At 43.8% G+C, this 5792-nt stretch overlaps 1 long non-coding RNA gene across 1 annotated transcript; it reads right to left on the bottom strand.

The window, feature by feature from the left end:
• Positions 1 to 835: 835 nt before the first annotated feature.
• Positions 836 to 3853, bottom strand: LOC123446306. The gene is made up of 2 exons (XR_006631299.1): positions 3581 to 3853; positions 836 to 1133 (listed from the first exon to the last, which is right to left on the bottom strand). It is a non-coding gene; the product is annotated as an uncharacterized LOC123446306 (long non-coding RNA).
• Positions 3854 to 5792: the final 1939 nt, after the last annotated feature.

Consider the following 5792-nt stretch of genomic DNA (forward strand, 5'->3'; position numbering starts at 1 on the left):
ATATACAAAGAATAGTGAATACTCAATTCATTAATTACATATCTTTTGAAAAGGATTCATTAATAAGGTTGATCAAGTCTTATTAACAATCGCTTTCCGTAAACATGAAACAGAAGAATTTTTTGTATATCACTAGGTTAACTCAATGGGGATTTGCATATCCCCTACAATAAGATTGTAGTATTTCTTTTTCTTGGCAGTAGATAGAGGGATGGTAAAATCTCCAATAATGATCATGGGGATAGGCTCAATGACATTAATATTGTTAACTAGAGTTTGCTTCTTTGGAAAATGCACCATATGTTTCTTACCATTAACATGAAAAGTGGCATTGCTTTTTTTGCAATCAATAACAGACCCTGCAGTATTTAGAAAAGGTCTACCAAGGATAATTGACATATTGTCATCCTGGGGCATATTGAGAATAACATAGTCTATCAAGATAGTAACATTTCCAACCACAACGGGGACATCCTCTCAAATTCCAATAGGTAAAGCGGTTGATTTATTAGCCATTTGCAAATATATCTTAGTGGGTGTAAGCTTATCCAATTCAAGTCTTTTGTAAAGGAAGAAAGACATAACACTAACACCAGCTCCTAAATCACATAAAACAGTTGTAACAGAATTTTATTTAATAGAGCAAGGTATTGTGGGTATATACCCGGGTCTCCTAACTTCTTGGTATTCCAACATCAATAGAGTAATTAGCAAGCATAGTAGCAATTTCAGTTTGAGGTATTGTGACGACCTCGATTTGATCGTACACTAATCAAACACGCAAATGCGTACGACCAAGCTCAAGGACTAATGGGAAGATATCACAACACAACTGTAAACACAAATAAAAACATACAAGCTTCATATTACAAGCCAGGCGCCTCGAGGGATAGAATACAGAAACTCGAGAAACACATGAGTCAACAGAAGCAACAATATTCGAGTATAAACATACAACAAGGATAATGCCTTACAAAAGGCTAGCACATATGATACATCGATCAAACTAGGCGAGGTCTCCTGCCTGGGAACCACCTAAACTACTCCTGGTCGTCAGCGGCCTCCACATAGTAGTCGACATCGTCGAGGTAGTAGGCGTCGTCTACGGGATACACCATCCTGGGCCCCATCATCTGGTCACAACAATCGTATCAAGGGGAAAATGGGGAGCAAAGCAACAGTGGGTACTCATCCAAAGTACTCACAAGGCTGACATCGAAACTATACTAAGTATGCGTCAGTATCGAAGAATTGGGTTATCAGTGGACTGACTACAACAATGCAAAAATAGAGAGAGAAGGACTAGTCCTATCAAAGACTAGCATCTTCAGCGTCTTGCAGCAATACACAAGAGTAAAGCAAGTAACACAAATATATAATCATATTGTTGCAGCAATATTAAATAAGGTCACGCGTAAAGATTCTTCCTCGACTCCCAGTGAGAAAGCAATCCCGAAGAAAATATTCCAGTTAAGTAACAGTTGAGGTCGTATAAGATCGGAGCACAACTCCAAGTCGTCCTGTAACCGTGGACACGACTATTCAAATAGTTAATTTTCATCCCTGTAGGGTGCACTACAATACCCAACACGCTTGATAAACTCTGACCAAACACACTTTTCTCAGTCATACCCAACCTCGAAACATCAACACGTCGCAACCCTACCTAGGCTCAATAGAGAGGCCAACCCGCGGGTCTAAATCCTAAGCATGCAGGGGTCATGGACCCATCACCCTTTGCACTCCTGCATGATGCGTGAACGGCCGATGTCAATCTTGGCACCTCTTATTCTGGAACGATGTTTATCCGGGCCACTCGGGCGCGTACTGCTTCAATGCTAACGTGTGAACAACTTAGACTGATACCACGATATCGAGTACCCATAACTTCTCCCATGTGAAGATTAGTGCGAAAAGGTCTGTCGAGAAACTCACATCAAATACCCAACTCCCCTTAGCATTTTAATTAACATTGCGGCGACGATCATAAAAAACAGTTTAAAGGGCTATGCATCAGAATAGGAGCTATCTACAATAGTAGAAAAATCCATAAAGGAGAAAGAATAGGAGATATAGAAATGATCAATGTGGGTTTGCTTGCCTTCTTGCTCTACAAACAAAAACGGATTCTCAACCGGCAAGTAGTCGATCACCGGATCCTCATCGGTCTTGGGGTTCTATCGAAAAGGAAGTAACATAGGGGAAACACAATAAATAACAGAGCAATCAAATGCATCATAAAGTATGACATGGCTATAGGCAGCGCTAGGCATGAGTTAATGCAGTACTACACGTCATGGATGGATCGGAAAAATATGTGACGATATTTTCCGGGTCTTCGGCTAGTACCGGACACGCGAAAACGATGGAAAAGTTACATGTTCACTATGCTACAGACGCATGACACACAAACGAACAGCGTAATCGAATTTGTCTCGTTTTTCTGATCAACTTTCATATATAAATTACTTTCATCCGTATTACCGTTTATTTTATATGATTTTTCAGAGTTTAAATGATTTTTTGAATTTCTGGAATTCTTTATCCGAAAATAAAGCAGCAATTTTTTTTGTTACCTGATGTTACTCTAACCTGTGTGTATGACAGTGGGGACATTGGGGTTGGGTTGACCAAGTCAAATTGACTGGTCAACAGAGGCTATGTGGCCCACACGTAATAGGCACATAGACTAAATATGGATCAAATCAAAATGAGTGGTCCACATGAAATAAGCCTAGATCAACTAATTCCTAAATTAACATAAACTAATTAGGCCTACTAATCGAACCGACCACTAGCCGTATTTACCATGCTTCGGTTGTGCTTGTCATGGCCAAGCACACAAGGTGCCGGGGCAGTAGTAGTAGAAACGTAGCAGCATTAGCATAGCACGAGGTAGCAACAGCGATGGCAGTAGGAGCAGTAAACACGAGCGGCGGAGCAGCACGCAGTCGCAACCAATAGCAGCAGCTAAGGGCGACAACATGCAACGACACACAGAAGCAGAGTAACAGCAGTGACGGCGTCTAGCCGGAGCAGCAGCTAACGACAACAGCGAGCGGCAGGGCGCAACAACAACAGCAGCACGACAAGAGCAACTAGTGGCGATAGCAAGCAGCACGGGCAGCAGCAGACAGCTAGTGCCAGCCACAAGGGCAAGCAAGAGGGTGCAGTAAGGAGCAATACAAGCATCCAACAGCGAGCAGAGCAACAAGAGAGTATCAGGGCACCACGGCAATGCGCGGGAGAGCGTGTGCGGGCGGGCACGCTCGAGTGGCAGCAGCGCACATGGATGGGCGCGACGAGGCGCTGGGCAAGTGCAGGCGCGCGTGCTTACCGCGGCTGGGGGGGAGCAGCCGGAGCAGGCGCGCGATGCGCGTGCAACAGCGGCTGCGGGTGCGCGTGGGCACGGCCACGCGAGGGCGTGCGCGCCCGGGGGCGCAACACGGACGCGGCGAGCGCGGCCAGAGGCGAGGCAGGATGCGTGGGGCTTGGGCACCAACCAAATTTGCACGGAATGGGGCGGCGCAACAGAGCATTGAACGGAGGGGGAGACAAGGGGGATGGGGGTTGCGCTCACAGGTAACGGCGGAGGACGCGTTCGGCGGGGTGAAGGAGCTCCGGTGAGGTAGATCGGGCGACGTAGCGGTGGCCGTGGGCGAGGAAGACGGCGTGGATCCCGGCGATGCAGTGCTCCTGGTGGTCGTAGTCAAGGTAGTGGTCGACGACGGAGGACATGGACGAGGTCTCATAGCACGGGGAGGCCGTTGGCCGTGACGACGGCGATGGCCATGGCGGCTGCAACTTCGGCGTGTAGGAGGAAGAGGTAGTCGGAGGGGGGGGGGGGGGGGATTTTTTGAGCGAACCGTGAACAGAGGTTGTAGAAGCGAGTGGAGGTTGGGGCTAGGCCCAGGTAAGGGAGGGGAGAGCTTTTTTTTTAATAAAACCTACAAATTTTTTATATAAAAAAGATCTTGTTTTAATTAAAAAACACCAAGGCACTTTTATAAAAAATTGAAGTTTGCCCGTGATGAAATATGCATTATTTGGCCGAAACATAAAAAGTTTGGGGACCCTTTCAATTTATTTGAAATTGCACAAATCAAAAGGGCATTTAATAAATGGCTTGGCCTTTGTTAGATTGTTGTAGAGGCACCAAAACACTTTCTAAAAGTTGGTTGCAATTTTATAAATGCTTAGAGAATAATTATAACCCATCCATATTTTTTGTTTTTAGGTTTGCAAAACTATTCAATCCACTTTTTATTAAATGCATCTTGAAAATCAAGAGGGAATTCAAATGACAATGACTCCTACTAATCAGACATGGCTTAGCAAAAAAAAAGGACTAGCTTAATCCTCTTGGTTACTGTCGCATAATACAAGGGTGTCACAACTCTCCCATACTAAAAGAAATTCTCATCCCGAGAATTAACAGGTAGATGCAAGGGCGAATTTTTGGTTACGAAATTTTAACGAGTCTTCTTGTCTTGTTTGTCCTTCCCGAAGAAATTTATCCTTTTCGTTGAAGTCTTCAATTCTCTCACCTAGGTCATCCTCATGAAATCTTCATCCTCCCTTCAGGATCTCCATCGTGCTACAAATGCAATAATAGGGAAAACTTTGGAAGAACGTTGCTACTCAAAGTTGGGCATCTAACGGAAAACTCATTGAAAAAGACATGACTTATTTCTCAAGTTGTAAAACACGGGATTCATTGAGAGTAATATGGGATGACACAAAGGTTTCAAACGATTAGACAATCGTTTGGTGCCTAAACAAGAACGAAAAGGGGCATTTAGAGCCACGACAAATAAGTATCGTGTCTGATACAAGAATAGATCGTCCCATTGGACGGTGGCTTGGGGATTTCACACAAAGTCAAGTGCAAGGGATACTTTGGAAATAAAGGTGTACAGGAGAGTCAAGTTTCGATTTTGTGGAATTGCGGGTTATGGGCCCACCATGCGGGCCAAGAGTAGGCACATCGGTGACATCTTGCACGGTCTTGGTAGCAAGACATGCAGAAGATAGCCTATCAATTATGTTGGCAACAACGTCGGTACCAAGGGCGAGGGACGAATAGAACCATTTTCCTACTTGTTGAAACGAGGAAGACTAATAGGCCAAGTTCTCGTCCACCGACGACTACCGGAATGTTATCGACAATAGTAACACGATCTTACTTATAGAGTTGTACACTGATGTTTTTACCTAAGCCAAGGACCATCAATACTCATATAATTTAGTTTACAAGAAAGGTTAAACAGACCAATGGAAAGGAAAATGTGTTCACACACAAGTATTAGAGTATACCATTCCCGAGGAAAATGGAGTATAGTATACATGATAGGTCATCAAGTACATAACATTTTGATAAAAGGCCAAGGAGAATCATGATATTAACCCATATCATACGATTTGGATAATAGATCAAGAACAATTTAGCATTTCACTTCCAATGTTCTTCTTGACATTTGAAGTACCACATTCGTGCTTTGAGGTAGCATCGACATGGTCATCAAATAAAGGCCAGACTTTGGGTACACGAAGGAACCACGAGGAACATCTTGTAAAATAAGGCATACAATTTTCTCATGGAAGAATGGAGAATCTTGTTAACGAAGATAATATAACAATAGGTCCCTCGGCTAGCTGTGCTAGACAAGACATCACCGTACCAGGTTACATCAAGACCAAAGTTAAAATTATTGGAAAATATTCCAGCAATCATATCTGCCCGAGATTCACATGTGATTAGTGTCAGGATACCTCAGACTTAGGAGGCCTGA

This window comes from Hordeum vulgare, chromosome 4H, assembly GCF_904849725.1.
Source record: "Hordeum vulgare subsp. vulgare chromosome 4H, MorexV3_pseudomolecules_assembly, whole genome shotgun sequence".
Classification (NCBI taxonomy): Eukaryota; Viridiplantae; Streptophyta; class Magnoliopsida; order Poales; family Poaceae; genus Hordeum; species Hordeum vulgare.